Source organism: Atractosteus spatula, chromosome 20, assembly GCF_055471065.1.
Source record: "Atractosteus spatula isolate fAtrSpa1 chromosome 20, fAtrSpa1.hap1, whole genome shotgun sequence".
In the NCBI taxonomy this organism is placed as follows: Eukaryota; Metazoa; Chordata; class Actinopteri; order Semionotiformes; family Lepisosteidae; genus Atractosteus; species Atractosteus spatula.
Window position 1 is genome coordinate 6,595,370 of NC_142725.1, and position 21,002 is coordinate 6,616,371.

Genomic DNA, 21,002 nt, shown 5'->3' on the forward strand with positions numbered 1-21,002 from the left:
GGTATTATATACAAATGGGCTCAAAGTGTATTTTGAAGGGACGGATGTGAAAAGAACAACTTGATTGACGGTGCACCTGCTTTAAAATAATAATAATATTGAGTTGTCAGAAGTAAACGGGACCTATACACCTACTTGCAGTACACTTGTAAGCGCGTCTTTTGACCATCAGATGGGTTAATCAGTGGGCCTCGTTAGTTAGGCACTAATAACGTCAAAAGACCAGCCACCGGTACGCAAAGGGAGGATAAAGAAAATTTCAGCTAGTGGTTAAAATGCAGAGCGGGGTGAACAAATCTGAATTGGTCTTCCGTCAATGACATCCCCCCTCGCCACCATCACCACCCGAGACGCAGATTTCAGGACTTAGCGCTTCAAACGCGCACAACAGCCCCGTCTGGGAGCGTCGCAGGTGAAGCGCGCTCTCCCGGCGCAGGCGGGGGGCTAGTTAATGGTGCGAATGTGGATCATCTTCCCGCTTGACAGACAGCGCGCAGCATGGAGTGATCTGCGCCGTGCTCCGGCCAGCCCTGGAAGTAGTTCCGGGTGCTCGAGCGAGCGAGCGGGTTCCCGGATGTTCGCTGCTGAGTGGAAGCAGACGGGAGAAGGTGGAGGAGCCCAGGGACGACACTGACCCACACACCGGCCGGGGCGACGCGGGTATAGCCCGGGACAGGCACCGAAAGCGACAGCGCCCGGGGGGGGGAAAGGAGTCCAACCCCCTGGGGGAAGAAGCAGCGGTGGAAGGGGTGGGGGCATTGTTGTTCCCGCACAGACCTGGACCGGTCCAACACCACCTACCCAGGGTGAGTAAGCTGGGAGAACACGGGGATGGGAGTTGAAGCGAGGCCCGGGAGGAGAGCGCCTCTCCCGGGGCGCCGGGCCCTACTCGAGCCGCGGGGATCCAGGCGGGCGGGAAGGCCTGGCGGCTCTCCTCCCTCTCGCGTCGGGGGGATCGGACGCGGGGGTCCCCTGCAGGCAGGGGGTGGTGGGGGGGGTTGAGCCGGAGAGTGGCCGTGTGCGCCCTGCGTGGCCGTGGGAGCCGTGGTGGGTCGCGCTGGCGGAGGCGTGTAGCTGTTGCACATTTCGTGCAGTTCAGAGGTGAAATACTGTAAGCCGAGTGCACGTCCAAAACGGGGTGTCGCGTCTTCTGCGGATTTCTCTTGACAGTTGCCGAACACCCCGGGAAACACGAGACTTGTGTTGAGCTTTTTTTGTCTGGTTTTAGTGCGGAATGAGATCTGGGGTGTCGCTCGGGTGGAAAGTGCTCAAAGCTGCTGCTGTCAGAGCAGCTGCCTCCTAGAGCAGACGGCAGGAGCGACTTGGTCAAAAAGCGTGCGGACCTCGGTGGTGTTTACCCCGGGGGGCAGGGGCAGGGGCAGCTGAGGCTGCCGGCGTGCCTGGGCTGCCGTGTGTGGAGTTACCCGCCGGAGGAGCGCAGATGTGCCGCGGCTGTAGAGTAGGTGTCACTCGCCGAGACGGGGGTCCGCCTGTGCCCCTCTTGTCACAGAAGATGCACGCAGGAAGAGAGACAGCCTTCTATCCACACAGACGCGTCGGGTCTCTGCCCCCCCCCCCCCCCTCTTTTTTTAAAAAATGTTTTTAAACGTGAGCGCCGCCAACACTTTCTGAGCGGAGCAACTTTGACAGCCCGTGTCGCCTCTGCCCTCCGCGCACACTCGCTCACACAGCCGCCGCAAACGTGCGGTGGGATTGGCGCTGGGAGAAAGTGTTTGCTGGGGAAGACCAGGCCGGCCGTTCTCCCCGCTCGCCGCCGCCGCCGCACAGCTGTGGGGGGGAGAGCCGGGGACGAGGAGCGCGGCGGACGGTGTCGATCGCCGCAGGCCCGCCGGTGGGGGGGGGGACACACGTGTCTTCGCGGGCGCTCGTAAGTAACCCCGCTTCCCCGGCGGCACGGAGGCGGCGTCGGCCGCTGGTCCCCGGTCGGACGCCGCCGGCGGAGCGGCAAGGGACTTTGATGCTGCTTTTAACTCCATCGCACGTTTTTTTTTTGGTGTTTTTCTCCTCCCCAATCGTGTCGGTCCGTCCAGCCTACCCCGATGGCTGCGGTTTGCAGACGTGCTTTCTAACCAGCCATGCCCCGAGAGGTCCTGGCGAGATCGGGAGCCCCAGCTTCCCGGCCCAGAGCAGCTGTCTCAAGCGCATCCTCGGGTTTAGTGGTGCGGTTTCAATGAGCTGGTGCGCCCGATTAGGTGCCTCGGACCAGGTGCCGGCGTGGGCGTCTCAGCGGGGAGATCGCAGGCCCCTCCAGGTGAACGTGCTGCCCGTGTGGGAGGAAGCTCTCCACCTTCCCCGCCTGCACTGAAGTGGGCTGTCCGGTTGAGCCGGCGACCAGCTTTGTTTTCTCCTCCGGGGCGCAGCGGTGAGCCTGCTGGGCTGGATGGGCCGGGCTGCTCTCGCAAGTCTGAGCCAGCCGGGTGCAGTCGGGCTCGGGCAGGGGGTTAGCGGAGAGGGGCTGTGGGTTTTCAGGCCAGGAGGTGTTAACCTGAACTCGAGGTGATTCAGGATGCCCTGGCAGTGTTGAGTGAGTCGGGCTGCTGGCGCCGAACAGCTGCCTCCTGTCAACCAGGTGAGGGTGAGTGAGTCTCTTCCTGCATGTGGAGCGCTATGCAGATGCAGAAATTCTTACTCGGATCCTCTTTGAGCTCTGATCCCTGCACCTGCACTGTTATTCTCTCTTTCATTGAAAAAGACACGTAAGCAATCGCTGGTATGTTATACCCCAGAGAGTGAAAGGCGCCGTTGTTAAACTTCATTACAGTGTGTAGCACAACTGCTGGACTCGAGGCATGTTATATTATTAGTGAGTGTCGGAGCGATCTTAGAGATTCCATGTGAAACCTAATGCAGTGAAGTCCAGATCAGGACAAGAGTAAAAACACTCAGTGCAGCGTAATTCTGACCGATGTTAATAAAGTCCTGGGCGGCTGACCCGAGAATTCAGTCATTAGCTCGCAGGGTGTGTTTCTGTTCTGCTGTTCAGCTGTCTAGTAATAATGGAGAGGTGCATCTGACCGCCTGGCCAGTGTCCGGCAGTGTTCGGGGCTCAGCTCGGACCGCGGGGCTGCTGCCGGGCCGCCCATCGGCTCCTGGGACGTCGCGCAGGAGACTGAAACCAAGTGGTGCTTGTGGACGCATGTACGCAGGCTGGGCGTAAAACCCCTGTACCCCGGCTGGGAGCCTGCCATTCCAGTGTCTTCCCCCTCGCTGCAAGCACCTTCTCCCCAGCTTCAGTGAGTGTCGCAGAAACCTGTCGCAAACTATTGATAACGCATTGCATAAACTGGGGATTATTAAGCAGTGTGCACGGTGGGTCTGACATTGAAAAGATGTGATCTCCCCTTTGTGTGGGCCTGACCCCAGGTGCTGTTTCTCTTCCAGCTGGCTTCGGGTGAAACCCCTGGACGCCGTATCCCAATCCGGTATTGTGTTGTGCCTGTGATTGTCTCAGTGTGGTTCTGATCTTGAGTTTGGGTCCAGGTTGGAGAGTTTATAGGGTTTATCACGCGCATAATATAGCCTGGTGTGTGTAAAATGTCTGATTACGTTGGTATGGCTGTTTATTTTTCTGTTTACGGTGTTCCATCAGTCTGCCTACTGTGACCCCATTTAGTACACTTTTTAATAGTTGACATTTAGTAGTTGTCCTCCTTTCTGGAAAGTGGCGTGACTGGTGTCTGATGGTGAAGTGACACTTGTGCTGGTTGTATTGTGCACGCGTGGCGAGCTGTGTTCAGTATTGCCACGGGCAGCTCCCAGGGCTTCAGTAGGCTGGCTCTGGCTGTATCGCTGTCTGTCTCCGCCTTGGTGTTTTGCTCTCTGGCTCACCCCTCCTCTAACCTCTGCCTCTCCGTGCAGCTTATCTGAAAGCTTCAGTTGTTTGTCACCTCAGAACCCTCAGAACCCACAGGGCTCGTCGGAGCCTCCTTGAAAGCCGTCGCTCGGTTCACACCTGCCGAGCTGCCCTGGGCGCTCTCGCAGGGCGGCCTGTCAGATCCTTCCTCGCCTCAAGGCGGGAGCAGGTCTGCCTCAAGTGGAATTTGAAAAAAAAAAACATTTATCGTGGTTTAGATTAGGCAGAAGAGGAGTGGAGGTTTCCTGTTAAGATTCGACAGTTCAGCCAGGTCCCCGCGTTACAACCTTAGGGCTGCTTTTTAGCTTTGTTGTAGCTGCGGAGTTTCTAAAAATTACCCTTTTTCATCATCCATTTATTCTTGAGTAACGAAAGCAGGTTTTTTTCCTGTTTCATGGAAACCCTGTCGAGAAAGTGTATTGTAAAACGTGTGATCCGATTTTATGGATGACTGTCACTAACGCAGAATAGGGAGTTTGAAAGGAGCACTGGTCTGGACCCTTGAGAGGGACAGAACGTGCACTGCGAGAGTGAGCCTTAAATCATTCCCATAAAGCGCTGATTTACTGGGGATAGCATAATTACAGCTGCTTAATAGCAGCAGTTCCCCAGATGTATTGCGCAATTACTATCGATCAGAAGGTTTTCAAATCTATTAACTTGATTATGCAAATTCATGCAAAGTACAGAAGTAGACTAGAATGCACCTTGACAGTCGCCCCGTCCTTAAAACGCAGAAAATGGAAACCTGTGGGTTTACAGATGCTTGCCGAGACTCTTTAATTATTTTTTCTTCAGCTGCGTGTTTAAGCAGAGAGCATCTCTATCACTGCATTTTGAATAGACTGCAGACGGAGATCTGTATGAATATAAGGTTTTCTTTTTCTTTCTCTAGCATCATGCCAAGAAGTGCCGACTCTTTATTTGGACTCTGTGCTAATTCTCATCAGGGCGAGAGCTGCCTGAACAGATTTTTCATATTATTATTGGGATTGAGATTTCTGGGATGGCTTAAATGGTGTTGATTGAGAGTAATTTGGCTTTTTAATTGCAGAACAGCTGTCACACTTTCTGCTGATTGCCCTTTGTAGGAGTTCTCAGTGGATTGCTCCCAAACCTCAAAATATTTAATTAAAATGCAAGGTGAGGAATCTGTTAAAATGGGCCTGTTGAGCACGTTGCATTTACAAAAAAAAACTGATTAGAATTTTTAAAAATCCCAATCAAGAGCATGCAAGTTCTTGATGAAATTAAACACCGCAGTAAAGTGTAAAACTGAAAGCGAGGAGCCCACGCTGCACGGCTGTGTGGCCTGCGATGTGTTAAAAGTCAAGGCTGTAGGAGGTGGGCATGTCGGAGGAGTCTGTCTGCACTTCCTCTTTCTCCTCGTGCATGGCGTTGGCGTTGTGGCCGCGAGACTGAGGAACCTGCAACTGGCCATTCTGGACTGGGTGCTTGTTACAAGTGGGCTAAATGAAGCAGAAATTGTAGAATAAAGATGCTACGTTAGCCTGTTTTGCCATTGCATGTAATGTATTGTTAGCATTGGGGCGGGAGTAGCACTTGGTTAGTGTTGTTGCCTCATAGTGCTGGATCCCTGGGTTCAGTTCTGCAGTTTGAGTGATCTCCCTGTGTTCGGGTTTGTTTTCCTCTGGGTGCTCTAGGCATACTGGTAGATCGATGGGCTTCTGGGAAAATGGCCCTGGTGTGAGTGTGTGTCGGTGCCTGTGTGCCCTGCAGTGGACTGGCTTCCTGTCCAGAGTATATCCTGCCACGTGCCCGTTGCCTGCTGGGATAGGTTCCGGCTGCCCCCAGACCCTAAATCCGAAGAGGCGGATGGAAAATTGATCGGTGGAGTGAGAGCTGCGAAGGGATAGCAGACTCCTGGGAGCGTTGTCTGTTTGTAGTCCACATGCTGCAGGCTGGATATAGCCCTCGTGAAAAAGAAAGAGTACGGCTGGCCTTCGCTGAGAGGCACACAGAAAAGTGAGGCGAATTCCTGGATGGACTTCCCAGAATTCAGGGAGCTCGGGTTCTTTAGACTACTCTCCAGTCATGTCAGGAGCACAGATGCAACTCCTATAGAAGATAGAAGGCAACACATTGATCTGCAGGCCACTGATGTGACTGTTGTGTCAGGAAATCCGCTGTAGGTGTCAGAAAACCTGGATCTACTGCATATTGACAAGTTCACCCTGTAGGCTTTGGTGCTTAATCAGGGTTATGCCTGTTCACAGAGGAAGTGCTGAAAAAAAGTGCACTTTTTGATTGTGTACTGCATTTCTATGGACAATTCTTAGGATGTATTTGCACAGCTGACCTGGGAGGTGTTGACGCATTCACACATTCCCGCAGAGGAATCCTACTCCGTTGGGCCCCTGAGCAAGGCCCTTAACCCCAACTGCTCCAGGGGCGCTGTACAATGGCTGACCCTGCGCTCTGACCCCAAGCTTCTCTCCTTGTCTGTCTGTCTGTGTCTCATGGAGAAAAGCTGGGGTATGCGAAAAGACGAATTCCTAATGCGAGAAATTGTATAGGGCTAATAAAGAAACATTATCATTACATTATTATTATTACAAGTTATTGAAGGAGAGTGCTTCTCCTTGAGCGGTCTCGGAGATCTTGTGTGCTGTCACAGTATGGGTTCAGGCGTTTATTCTTCAGCTGAATCAAGTGAGAACACAATGCCCAGAAAACTGGATCATGCTTTGCGCTGTTACATGCATTCAGCTGGAATTGAGTGGTTTATTGATGTGATGTGTTTCACTGGATATTGCTGCTGCAGGCCATACTCTGTATGGATAAGATGATTGTTGTTGGAGATGCCAGGCTCTTATAATCTACTCCTTTTCAGCTTGTCAGTCTTCTTAGTCTTTATTTTTGATATCCCTTTAGATAAAGTGAAAGAACATCCTTTTACAGATGTCCCAAACCTTGTAGCTAGAATAACTTATATTCGAGGAGACAAGGCGTCTTCAAAAGGTGTATTGTCCCGCTTTCACTTCTTCAAGTGTAAAACTCATTCGTGCGGCGCGTGAAAGATTTCCACCACTGTGGATCGTCTGAGCAATGTACAGTCCAGTAACAAGAATAACAGAGAGGCGGTGAGTAGGAACAGAAGACTGCGGCAGTGAAGGCTGCCAAGGAAGTCCCAGTGTCATGCAACGCTGAAGTAAGACAGTGTGGCAATAGCTGAGTTCTTGCAGCTATTACTGCAAAAAAGATCCTTTAGTCCTAAAATTTGATTTGGGTAACCTGTAACTCTAGAGTATTCTTGGGCAGAGTAACCTGCCAGTTTAAACTGTGGAGGAAGAGGAACCCAGACGGGGGCAGATCTTGGAAGACGAAGGCAACAGGAAGCTGATATTGCCCCTCAGTGGAGCAGTGTGAGTGAACTCCAGGGGAGAAACTCTACAACTTTCGCAGCAGTCTCGCAAGCCGGTTGATGTTGTCCTGTTAAATTGTGACTAGAGATGCCTGCGAAACATTTTGTGTTTAGTAACAGCTGCGTAAGCGTGCTGGATACATGCTGCTTTGTGGCATTTCCTCTCTATCGCTCGATTCCTTCCTCAGGGGATGCTGTGTGACGTCGATCGGCTGTTCCAGCACAGATCTGCGCACGTTCTCCTCAGCCTTGCAGAGCTAGGGACGTCGAGAGTTTTTACATTCTTTTTGCCGTCTTTATTGTTCTTCCGTCATATTATGGTTCTGTAGCACTTGAGTAGCTGTAGGCAAAGAGAAATCTCTACTCTGACGGAGCATTGTCATGCGTCTCTCGCTGTACGGGGCGTTTTGGATGGGAGTTTCTCTGGACGCCGTGAGTGATGTCAGGCAGCCCACAGCTGGTGCAGCTGTCCCATCGCTGCAGTACTGCTAGTAAAAGTCCCCGGGCCGCGAGACTGTTTACAGGAATGACGAAACTGGAAAAAGTCCCCGCTCTGCAAAGATAGAACCTTTATCTGGCTCACATCTTTCTGTGCTCATCTTCCCTGAGAACCAACGTCACCTCTTAAAATTCAGAGGCCGGGATTGAAAGTGAAGAGGCATGCTCTGAATGACAAATTCACAGTTTACCCAAGAGCTGCATATTATTATTCCTGCAAGTAGGCGATACTTGAACATGGTAAGCGCTTCTTATACTAACATGAATTACATGTACTGTAAATACCTCAGGAAGTGCAGTAAAATATATCGCTGTAACTAGTGAGGTGCAGTGGTTTGTTTTACCCCCCTCTCTCCCATGAACTCTTGACACCTTTTAATAATTTACACTACGGGTCTTTATTTAAAAAAAAAAAAGCACCTGAAGACGACAGGGACACACAACGAGTTTCCCTCGCAGTCCGTGAAGAGTACCTCAGATTTTTTTTTTTAAACTGTCTCGCTTTTAAAGCTTCCTCACAGCTGTGTAACAGAAGCCACCCGACGCTCCCACAACACGATATATATACACAACACACATCGCATAGTAGACGGCAGTTCTCTCCGGGGGCTGCACTTGCAGTTAATTTGGTGGAATGGTTCCCAAGACGGTGGCGGCTTGAAGCTGGAAAACAAGGGAGTTTCAGCAGGGAGCTGCTGACCCGGAGTGGGTGAGAAAGCCATCGGGAGCCGAGAAGCAAGTTCGAAGTGCTTGTGGTTGCTCAAGACGTGTCGGGTTTCAGGCCGGCTGGTGCAACAGTTCCCAATACTGAGAGCAAAGTGCCAGTCAGGAGGTCATGGCCGAGTTTATGCAGGGGCAGCAGTGTTAACGGGTGCTGATTAGAGAGGTACCGCCTCTGGAGTTAATTGGTTAGATGGGTTGGAAACAGCAGGTTCCAGGATCACTGGCCCTTTATTGACAGGAATTTAAAAAATCCGGCAGTGCAAAGGGCTTCCTGATTTATGCGGGAAGTGCATTTTCACTTCCATTCTGTTAATAGAGTTTGACCTATAAAAGTGTGGAGTTAATTGCACGATTGGCTGCAGTTTACAAAATGGATTTTGAGCCTTGGGTCGAAAAATTATAGTGATGTTCCAGGTGCAAACTTGTAAAGCTTTGCACGTTGATGATATCGGCCAGGTTTTCATTTTCTCAGAGTGGGACAGTTCATTTTCTTTTAAATACAAAACAGAAAAAGCCTTCCCAACCACGATGGGCTTTGGGGTAATGTGGAAAACCAGTTGTACTTGGTAAGTTTCGAATCGGATGTTTCCTAAGTGTGATGTGTAGTTCCCGTTTCGGTATATTGTGCACAGTCACCACCTCAGTTTACACTGTCACTCTAACGCGCTGTAACACCGTCTTCCTGTGTGGAGTGGTGCTGCAGCCATGCCTGTCTGTGTCTGTTGTTTTGGGCATCTGAGCCTGCTGGTCATTTTTCTGGCTGTTGTGTGGCCACGTCGGTTTGCTGTGATACCACTCTCTAGTTCTGGGCCATATCACTCTGCTGCTCACAGCTGGCAGCCCACTGGAGCTCAGCAGGTGTGATCCTGGTCAGTACCTGGAGGTGAGACCTGCTGGGAAAAACTAAGGTTGCTGGGGCGCTCACCCTGCGGTCTGTGTGGGTCCTAATGCTCCAGTATAGTGAAGGGGACACTATACTGTAAACAGGCGCCGGCCTTCGGCTGAGATGTAAAACCGAGGTCTTGGCTCTCTGTGGTCATTAAAAATCCCAGGGCGTTTCTCGAAAAGAGTAGGGGTGTAACCCCGGCGTTCTGGCCAAATTTCCCATTGACCCTTACCAGTCATAGCCTCCTAATAATCCCCATCTCTGAACTGGCTTCATCACTCTGTTCTCCTCCCCACTGAGAGCTGGTGTGTGGGGAGCGTTCTGGTGCACTATGGCTGCCATCGCATCATCCAGGTGGGGGCTACACACTGGTGGTGGTGGAGGGGATCCCCATTACCTGTAGAGCGCTCTGAGTGGAGCGTCCAGAAAAGCGATGTATAAGTATAAGCAATTATTATTATTATTATTTTTGTTTGACAGCCTCTGTTGTTGGATCTGGTTCAAGGGCAACTGTGAATTCGTTTAATTGAAGGTAATTTCAGTAATGGTAGTTTTTTTGGATGGATTTCAGCTCCATTCCCTGGTGGAGAAGAAACAGCAGGTTTTTTTAAAGTAAAATGCTGGACAGAAGCGCCTGGCAGACATGCCCTCTTCACCTCACTTTTCTTCAGTCACTTTTAAGGTTAGTTACTTGAAGCAACGTTTGTAAGGACTGGTTACAAAGTCCTCTTCTGAACTTCATTCCACTGTACCCAGTATTTGTTTCATTAATGAAGAGGAATGCTTGGTCAAAACCAGTACTTGGGTCAATCCCTCCTATGCAGTGTAGCTAATGGCTGAAAAGCCTGTTTCATTGTATCAAGCTCAGTATTGTCAGGTTACAGCCCAGGTCCCCGAGTCCATGAACTTGCATATAATTATGAGGTCATTAGCATAAATGTCTGTTGGCCTTTCCTGTTGTAATGATGCCCACTGCAAGGAGAAGACCAGTTAATGAACAGTTTCCTGCATACAGGCTGATTAGATGTGCTGTCGTTGTTGAGGTCATGTTTGCCTTTGGCTCAGGTTGGCTCCTGGACTCGGCAGCGGTAGCTACATCCTCAGGTGAGAGAAGGACCTGTCCGTGAGGACTGGCGGCATCGATTAGCTCTTTTGTATCTGAATTTGGGCCTTTCTGTAGATGTGGTGTTGTGCTGATTTTCATGGACAAGTGGTTCGCTCACCGCTGAGCGGCCCCTCAGTGCTGTCACGAGAACGTGCCCAGTAGGCCGGTCGGGTCAGTGGGGGCTCTGTGATGCTGTCAGACGTGCCAGATGCTGTATTATTTTTCCTTTTGTAAATAATCCACTGGCAGCTCCAGGCAGGCTTCTAACGCACTGCCAGAGGCTAACAAAAGTTGAAAAGCACCAGCCAGGTGGGTTTATTTGCTGTGTGTCTGTTTGCCTGGTTTGATTCCAGTACAATACAGATCTGGTAGTAAAAAGAGTTGCAGATGTCAGACACTGTGATTGAGTGGGAGGACTTCATGGCAGCAGATCTCCTGGTTTTGAAAATCACATCTATATTGACAGTCTTCGTAGGCTATTGTCTTTGCCTGCTGGTGTTTTGCTTTTATTTGCTAGAATGGGGCATAGCTGGGCAAATTCCCAGTGACGGACTAAGTGCTGCTTTTCCTTTGTGTATTCAAACCATTGTCCAGCTGTGCACATTTCTACATATGTAAATGGCTTTTTAACTGTTTATAGAAATGATGGTTGCAAAACATTTACCTGTTGTATATACACATCTGCTAGCAATGCTTAGTTAAGTTACGATATTTCTATGGCTCTTTTATGGCCTGCTTGAGTGCTGTAGTTCTTCCTTCTCAGTGTAGTTTGTCTCTCCGACAATCTTGGTTTGACAGCCCAAGAAGAGGAGTACTTTCCCCTTGATGTTTGAGAGAAAGGTCCACAGGAATGCCCTTGAATAATCCCAAAGTGAGGTCTGCATCAGACAGCCAGGATGTGGAAACATCAAAATGAATGAAAAAACGATCATTGCCTTTACATTGCATCAGGGTGTCTTGCCAGATTGACATTATTCCATTGTGAGCCATTGGCCTATGTTCTGAATAGCAACAGTGCAGGTTCTGAATGCTGTCATGGTCAGTGACATGGTCTTTATTTTCCTCTGAAAGCCTTCTTTCAGAGCAATTATTGAAACACCCAGGCCTGGGATGTAAGTAGTCAGTCCCCTGTTGTTAAATGGACTCTAGTCTAGATGAATATGTTGTTTGTCCCCTTGTCTGCTTTGACATCTCCCACCAGGTAAGCAATTAATGGCGTCCAGATTGAGATTATGTGAGGTTCAGTGCTACTGCACCAACAAGGTTCTTGCTACACAGTGGTTAAATTGATAAGGCCTCACCTCTGAAACACAGAATGTGGGGTGTTGGAGTTCCTTAATTCCCACCTTTGAATAAAGGCTTTGCATATGAAGTCCATTAAGCGTTAGTTTGTAGGGTGCAGAAAGCACAGAGCTTTCTTAATTAGTTCTTTCACGTTTAATAGATTCTTTCTATTTGTGTTCCTGGAAATGTTTCTTAAATAGCTTCCTTTTAGTGCATCGACAAAAAGAATGTGTTGGAACGTCTCCCATCAAGGAATACAAAATCTGCACAAATGATCTACCACCTGGTCCAGATTCACTGTCACATTCATTTCCTTCTTATTAGTTAGATTATTTCATGCCGCATTTTAAAATAATTTCATTTGCGGGCTTTCCAAGACAAGTTTAACTGCTGTTCTTGAAAGCAGTTGTATCTTTGACTGTTGTTGTCTACAAGTGTGCTCTGAAGTGTGAACTGGCCAGATGCTGTAGCAGGCTGTCTCGTGAAGTCCTTCCTATAACCATGCAGAACCGCGCCGAAGGGTCGGCCACAGCCTGGAATATTAGCAGAGCACTTCATGGCTTTGCAAACCACTGGTTTTGCAATAGCAGATTTCAGATTATTCTGGAAAGCTTTGAATAGACGTTTTCATATTAAGCTCCTGCTTTAATCCGATATTTAGTTGGCGTTTTCTGTAGCTCATTTTAGATCGGAATTTTACAGAGCGTGTTAGCTACAGTACACAGTTCATCGGAATGCAGAGCAGATCTAAAGCCATTCATCTGCCTAAAATGCCTTCCTGGTTGTAATTTGCATCTCGTCTGCGGTTATATTGTGTGAACAAGCTTCTCTGTGTAAAAAAGTGTCTCTTTACTCGAAAGATCAGAGAAGAACTGTCTGTTTAATTGATCCTCATTTAGAACTGGCCAGAGCAATTACTGTGACTGCAATTCCAGTAGGCATTTTAGAGGCAGGCAGAGTTGATGCACCAACTCAGCAGTGAGATGGTATTGAACCTCATAAAAAGTCTTGGATTGACAAGAGTTATAGAGTACCCTGAATATCGTAGAAGCTTACATTTTAATGACTTTTAAAAGTTTTCCATCAGCTTATTTGCATTATTAAAATACAGACAATGCTTTAAAAACACGTAGATTGCTCTTTGCTGCAAGGTGCAACACAGCCCTCCTTCAAGCAGATGCCCTCAGGCTTTGGGGATCTGTTTTATTATTAATATTGTTCAAGACCCAAACTTCTAGTTTAGCTCAGTTGGGTGCTTTAATCTATTTTTGCTGTAAATTAATGAATTTTTAAAGGCCTCTTCTTGCTGAATGCGAGATGGGCTCGGTGCACCAAGGTGCAGGGCTGGCTGGGTTCGTGTGTAGAGCCCGAGTTCACAAACGCACACGTTTCCCTCCCTCCCTCTGGGACCCATCCAGCTGGAGCCTGCCGGAGCCTCCTGAATCAGTGCACTTTTTATAGAGAGTCAGAAACCTCCCGTTCCAACTTTGACTTTCACTGAGCTCCAGTCTGGGGGGCTAGATCGGGTTTGCATTTCTGTCACGTTGACAGATATATGTATAGAGCACATGGGGGAGAAATTGAAATTAAATCAGATGAATATATGCAGGCTAATAACTCAGTCATTTGTGTTATCAGTCTGCTGATGTGCTTGTTTCCTTGTTGTCCAATCTTCCTCACACGGACCACATCCCTGTCCAACATCTTACACCTGTGCCTTGCCGGTTGCATCTCCAATACGCCTTTCTCATCAGCGATTATTAGCATTTCGGGAGCGATTGATAGCTAGCAAGATTATTTCATTTTGCTTTTTTGTTTATGAGAGTTGCTAGTAAGATTGTTCAATAGATTAACATTGTTTATACTTTTCACTGGTGCCTTTAATACCTCCTGCAGTTCACAGTGAAGTTCACAAGTGCGTTCGACACCGGACACTTGCGCACAGTTGATGGAAGGAAGCCTGCAGGTTATGTAGGTACAGGGCTGCTCCAGAATGAACAGCCCTGTGCTCAGCTCTCTCATTGAAAAGGTGGTTGATGTTCAGTCGCGGGATGTCATCTTACCAGGTCCTGTTCGGTGCACCAGTGTTACGGGCAATCTGAAACTCACACAGTAAAGCATCAGTAGAGTCGTTAGTGCGTTTGGTAGGAGAGCAGAACTAACATTCACTTGGGAAGGCTAGTGGGATGTACTGTAGATGCCAGCGTGAGCTACAGTACACAGTGCCTGTGTTTGCAACGTGAGTTCAGTGGGGGTGTGTGTATGACTGTCCTGGTGTGTTTCACAGAGGTTTTTGTTTTCTCCTGGGCTGTTTTGAAATGGTTAATGTTATTGAAAGCGAATCAATCACATGTAATGATAATGATTTCTTCCTTAAGGAAACTGACAGATATTGAAGGCTATAACAAAAGATCCCGAATGTTCAAGCAGGCACAAGAGTGACTGTGTGGTGTGGAAGGTGGTATTAGGTTAGACGTGGAGTTTTTCCCAGTGGACCCAGGCTTGTTGTCAATGCGCTGACTTGCTGGTAGCTCATCGTGCCCTGGCCGCCGGTATTGGGATTCCTCTAATCTTGGATATGAGCTATTACGGCCTGGCAGTGTTCGGAATAAAATGCACAGCAGCCATAACAGGAGGCTTTGCTGCTTGTTTTGGTCCATACGTGACTGGAAATTCTCTGGCACACCTAGCAATTCAAGTTTGGATTGAATTCCCGGTTAATCCGCCATGCACTCGGGGAATGTAGGGTGTTTGCATCTGACATATGAAACCCTGTATATCCTTACTACAGGTTCTGTTTATTGTCTAACAGTAGGTAAACATTTTATAATATTCTATACAGGTTAAGGAAAATACAGATTTTTCCATCAGGAGAGACCTTCCAAGATAGTGAGCAATTTTCTAATGAAGATATTTTTAGGATGAAATATTTCACGCAGTGGGGTTCTTAGCACATAATGATCTTAGCACGTAAGTGATCTGTTGCTTTACGATATTCGTTTTTAGTAATTTAGAAGTTTTTCTCATTTCAGCCATTTTTTCACGAAATGTTAACGTTTTTATATAGTGTAAACCATGTCTAGTCTAATCGATTTATTAATAAATAGCTAGAAGCAACATGTTATTTCAAACAAAGCCACAGAGTGTACAGGTTTCTGCTAACCTGTTATGTACCTGAGAATAATTAACTCCTGATGGCAAAGCGCTCTACATTGTATATTGTCTTGTATCTGCAAAAGATTCTCCGACACTTTGTGCGGATGGGGAAAGAAATGAAATAAATGCAGTAAAATAATGTTTGTGATTCCAAGCCCTTTTGAAATCTGATTTTAAATGGTATTGTACGTGTAAGCTCTCTGGCCAGAGCTGAAGGAAGAGTTTTGAGCCAGGGTGAACAGAGGGCTCCGATGACAGTTGTCCTCCAAGAGATCAAACCATACAAACAGGCCAGTTGGAGTGGTCTCTGTCGAGGAATTTAAAGGTGATTTAAAGGCAAGGAAGGGGGAGAATAAGGAAGCAGTGGACAATTCATGGTGGGGAGAACTATTTTTTTTTTCATTTGTTAAGTATACTATTTACATTTTCATATATTGAGTCTCATGTTTTGTTTCCCCTTGTTCTGATTCTCTTTTGATTCCATATATATATATAATTGATATCTTCGCGCATCTCTCGTCCAGTGTTGGAAAAACTGGTTCGTATACTCACAGCTGCGGAAACCCAGTTCTCGTGCGCGCTGCCGAAGGCGTGGAGCCGACCACCGCTCACCGCTTCGCTGTGTGGCTCTGCGCCATGCGAGCGGGTCGCCCATGGGCGCCAGAGATGGGAGCTACCACGTGTGGGTTGAGCCCTGCTGGGCGCCGGAAGGCAGGGGGTGTGTGACCCAGGCACCGGCCACAGCTCCCAGCCCGGCCGGCAGCCTTAGGCTGACCTGAACCGTAAGATCTCAGCACGTTACTTTTGTGCCTCGATGGCTAGGGGAAAAAAAAGACCCCTAGTCAATCAGAAGACAGCTAGGCCTTGCCCAATATGCCAAACGAGTCAATATAACATTATTAAGTATTGATAAGCTCTGCTGGAAAGGCAAAAAAATCATTTTCTCAGCATGAGCTCCATCACATTAGCAGTTGTTTATCTCCAGCTTGGCACGAGTTTCACGGGGTCTGCGTTGCGCTGTGTTCCAAGGACGCTGCGTCGCTGGGCTCGTGCTCCGCGCGCTCCGCCGCGCCCCAGCGCTGGCAGCTGAACGGGAATGACAGCGACGGCGATCTGTGGCGACCCGTTGTGAAGGGGCGCCGTGCAAAATGAAAACTAAACATTGAATCGCAAAGGAGCTCTTGCCCCTCGGGGGTCAGCAGCTGGCCTTGAGCGGCGTGATGAAGGAGCGACATGTTTGCGGCTCGCTGGCCGCCCCACAGGCTGCAGATTTTCCTGCTTGTTCCCGAGATTTTCGCTGGATTGAAGTGGTGGATGCTTTTTTCCCCCCCAAAGTATCTTCAGTGGCTTACAAAGCACGAGAACGGAAAGGCTTGGACTATAAGCTCTGCAGCTTAGGAAGCAATTATCAAATGCCTTTGATTGTCTTTTAATATTCTTTAGAACTGTCTGAAACACATTATAAAAGGGGCCTACCCAGGAAGAACACAGGCTTGTGAAGAACGTTATTTGGTTGTTACCACCCTTCTTCCCTACTAGGTTGTATCTGGGCCTTCAGGTTTGAACCAGGTGCTCAGTATGACGCTGCTTAGGGGAACATTGAACTGCAGGTAATGGAATCGATTGGTATCTGTGTGCTTTGTGAGGGACAAAGAGGGTGTTGAAGAACTGTCTGTGTGCCTGCCAGCAAATGGTTAGAGAGGAAAGACTTAACGGGGGAGTTTTAAGTATAGTCTGTGTGCTTAAGCATGATTAATGGTTTTAATTGCGCGATTACCGTAATGAAGGGAATTTCGCAGACCACGGCAGGTGGTGACTTGTCTCGCTGCTCTGTTAGGTTCTGGTGTTGGGACCCCCTCCAGCCTGGGGCGCCCCTCTCGCTGTGCAGCGCCCCACGGGGCCCCGTCTGATGAGCACAGCTCCCTGGCCCCGCGCGAGGGGGGCGGAGAGCAGCTTCCTGCGGGCGACCTCCCTCTAGTTCTGCCCTTCTGGTGACGAACGCACGGTGCAGCGCCTGCAGTCCGTGACTTTCCACTGGCCCGGCGCGGTCACGCGAGTGTGAGAGGGGGTCCGCGGTCCCGGCGTCTGCCGTAAAAGCCCAGGCGTGCCAAGGAAATTTCAGGAATCGAACGCCCATGTGACTTGAGTTTGATTATGTTCTGTGATATTGGCTTTCCTGTTAATGTGCTCTCGCAGGTGGTGGCTCACAGTGTTTGCACTCTTCCCTGAAGTCCTCGGGAAATGTTTAGGTGGACATCGCAGGTCTTAAATACTGCAGTTTTTGTAATGGGTGCTTAAAAGTCATCTCGCCACTACCAGCCTTCTTCTGAAACAGAACAAGTAATAGGTTTATCTCATGCTGAAAAGAGAAGAAAGGAAATGCAACGTTTCGGCTGTGGAGCCTTCTTCGGGTGTCACACCCAAAACGTTGTGTTTCCTTTCTTCTCTTTTCAGCATGGAATAAACCTTTACTTGTCTGGTGCGGCTACCCACCTGAACGTCTTGTGAAACAGTCTAGATTCTGCTGCTTAGTCGCTGACAGTGCCTTTTGTAGCCAGATTGACACGGTTCAGCGCAGTTCTTTTTTGATCCAATACCATGCTGTACGTGGAGTGTAACATCCAATAAAGAGACCAGTGACATCATTAACATTTTGTTCGTGCGGAGATCGGACTCAAAGCCTGAGAGGTGTAGAGGTGGGAAGATGAGCTTTAGGGATGGGAGCAGGAAAGCAGGCAGAAACATGTGCAGGAATCAGTGAGAGAAAGTGGGCAGGATGAAGGCCAGAGGGGTAGACATGACACCCAAGGAGAGAGAGAGGCAGCGTGCTGTCTGGAACTCCAGTAATGTACTTTACAAAACTGCATACAGCCAGACAGCTAACTTTTCAGATGACTTTTCAGAATACCAAGCTGAAGTACTGGTGCTCGTAAGTTGTATATTATGTAAAAAGATGTAATGATGTGTGAATGCATTCGTAGCTGTTTGCTTAGGAGCGTGGATTTTTTAATACAGAAACATGTGCAGTGAACGGTTTTGTTAACACTGTGAGATCTGAAGTCCTGTGAGGCTGGGAGCTCGGTGCCTCTGTGCCATTTGTGGGCAGCTTTAAATTTGAACCCGACCGAAGGCGAAATGTAGCTGAGGGGGAGATCAAACATACTGTAACTGTATCTGTAACTGCGCCCTGTTAGGTGTCTGCAATTGGAGTGCTTTATTTTACGCTTAGTTAAGGGTTTAATGTGACGCTCTGTGGTAGCACAGTGACGTGTGAGGTCAGAAGTACAGCGATAGTGCGTGACCAGGGCCTGCAGCTGGAGCTGAGGGTAACTTCTTATAGGAGCTCCTGCGTGCTTGATATGATGTGATGCACTTTATTAATCCCATGGGGGAAATTCATACACATACAGTGAAGGATATGAACACACTACAGGGACATGACAGTTCAGGCCAGGCGTCTAAGTCAGTACATTGACCCAGCGGATCATGCCATGCGCCATGCGCTATTCATAAAGCCCTCACACTGACACTGAGTTCATTACATCCTGCACCCGAAGGTCTGGTAAGCAGTGGTCAAATATTTTTGTAGTTCAGGTGGGTAGCTGCGTCAGCATGCGTAGGCTGCAAAGGAACAAGTAATAGGTTTATTCCATGCTGAAAAAAAGAAGAAAGAGAACACAACGTTTCGGCCGTGCAGCCTTCTTCAGGTGTCAAGGTGACATCTACAAAAAAAATATTTTTGTAGATGTCTTTAATTTTTTTGTTATTTAAAATCCCTTGTGCATGGAGCAATGCAAGTTGATGATGATGATGATAATAATAATAATAAACTTTAATTTATATAGCGCCTTTAAAGGTGGCTTCTCAAAGCGCTTTACAGGATGACAACAATAAATAAGAAGAATACACAAGATAAAACACAGTTACAATATACAGAGGAGACCGTGGATGGTGGTACTAAGAAAAGCAGAGGGGTGAAGAATGGAACCAGTTCAGTAAAGGCTTTTCTGAAGAAGAGGGTTTTCAGTCTGGATCTGAAGGAGTTTAGCATGTTACAAGCTCTCTGCCCAGCCCAAACAAGTCGTGATTTATTCCCCCGCGGTGTGGTTCTGCCTCCGCAGGTAATTGTTGTGTCACTGTCTTTGCATTTTAAAACTGTCTTCTGTTAAGTTGACATAAAATCAGGGAGAAGTCACTTAGCGTTGTGTCACACAGGTCAACTGTGTTTAAAGATTATCGGGAGTAGGCATTTTTAAAAACTGCGGAGTGACTGGCGTACAAATATTTGCTTTTTAGAGTTTATAGGGGAGAAACCTCAGAAAAAAGTCCCCAAAAGGTTCATTGTTGGGGGAAAAAGTATGAAACCAGTAATTCTAATAAAAGATGGAGCTCCTTAAAGGCAATGCTAGAACTGTATGATGTTATCTTTTACAGTAAGAGTTTGTTTAAAGGGGTTGTGAAGCACATATTGGACACAATTGTTGGAGATTCAACGATAAATTGAAATTTAACAGAAGCTAAGGAAATTTGACCGGTTACTAACATGAAAATAAACACGTATAATCAATATTTCCTTGTTATCCGTCCTAAGCTGAAAACGTGTCTCCCTAGTTCCTTTTTTCAAAATGTGGTTTTGTAACAACGTTTATATTTTTAATGGTTTAAAAATTGTATGATCAGGGAATAGAACAGCAGATTGGAATGCAGCACAGAATGTGAACATGTTGAGCTATGAATGTATTAAAGCGACTTCTTGAGTACCAAGAACACCGTCAATATATCTGCAAGGCCTCCAAAAACCTGTTTAACTCTTCACTCTACTTTAAGGGTTCTTCTTGCACTGGGGTTCACGTCATTCTGGAATGAAAATTGCTTCATGAAGGACGACCCACTACAGCCGGAGGCTGTGGCCTCGCTAAGTGTTATTTCGAAAACGTGGAAGTTAAGATGGATGAGCTGGTATGCGCGTTTGAAGGAAGAGAGATTGTTGTTGGGGCGAAGCCCCAGTCAGCAGTCCTGTCGGACTCTGGTCAGCCTGCTCCTCTTGAGACCAGCGAAGACCAACAGATGCCTTGTAGTGCCAGTGGTCAGCCTCCGGCCGAGATGGTAAAGCAGTGTCCTGTGATATCCGATGGGCACGGAGAGGCGAGTGCAGCCAGGGGGGAAACACGCTAGCCGGTAAGAGTGAGTTAGTGCACCTCTGGTCTCAGCCAGAAACACTTCACCAAGAGCACGAGCGCTTCTTGCAGACCAGGGTGTGTAGGTCCAAGGCTGAGGCTGCCTCAGTAGGAGGAAATCATTCCAAAGAGGTGAAATTCATGGACGCTGTCAGGGGGGCTGCCAGGAAAAGGGCTATTTCTCTCTTTCCCTTCTTGCCCTACACCTCTGACCTCCTTCAAACGAGTTTCATTCCAGCAGAATTTGGGCAGATCCGGTCTCTCGGCCCTTTCCTGCTAGTTGTACTCCCAGCTTCTTCAAATGAACCCAAGACAGACCTGCGTTCAGTTCCTCTTCTTGCCCTTCTGTCGACCTCTGTTGCACCTGACGCTACCACATCCTCCCCTCCTTTCCTTCTTATTTCTCCACTGGCCTGCTCCTGCCCCTTTCCTCCTGAGCAATATCCATGGCATCCTCCCTTTCCTCACTCCCTCGTCTCCACAGTCCTTGTTCTGGAGCTCTTGTTCCTCCCTCCTGGCTGCCCTGCTGGACAGTGCTGTACATCCTCTCTGACGCATTCAGAACTCTGCCATTTCCTGCTCTTTTTTTCTAACCTGTTGCTCGCTCACACTAGTCCCTTGATCTTGTCCCTCCACTGGCTCCTTGTAGCAGCACACATCCATTTCAAACACATGTGCTTGCCTGATTTTTGGTTATTGTTTAAAAGAATGGGCGACAACACACCAGTTTAGTATGAAAGAGTTTCTTATTAAATGTCATCCCACTTTGCTGGCCACTCCACTCCACTCCTTGATCTAAAGCTAGATTTCAGTCTCTGCATAAGCTAAGTAGCTGCCTTTGACTCCTGCACAGTTTTAGGAACATCCAAAAGCTCAACCTGCTCAGGAGTCAACTGAGGCAGTTTCAGTAGCTT

At 48.2% G+C, this 21,002-nt stretch overlaps 1 protein-coding gene across 1 annotated transcript in view; it reads left to right on the top strand.

Annotated features, from left to right (window-relative positions):
• Positions 1-564: 564 nt before the first annotated feature.
• foxj3 (forkhead box J3) overlaps positions 565-21,002 on the top strand; it is a 143,901-nt gene continuing 123,463 nt past the window's right edge. Inside the window, exon 1 of the mRNA XM_088937948.1 lies at positions 565-806. The gene's annotated coding sequence lies outside the window, so the exon portion shown is untranslated. The remainder of the gene's footprint in view (positions 807-21,002) is intronic.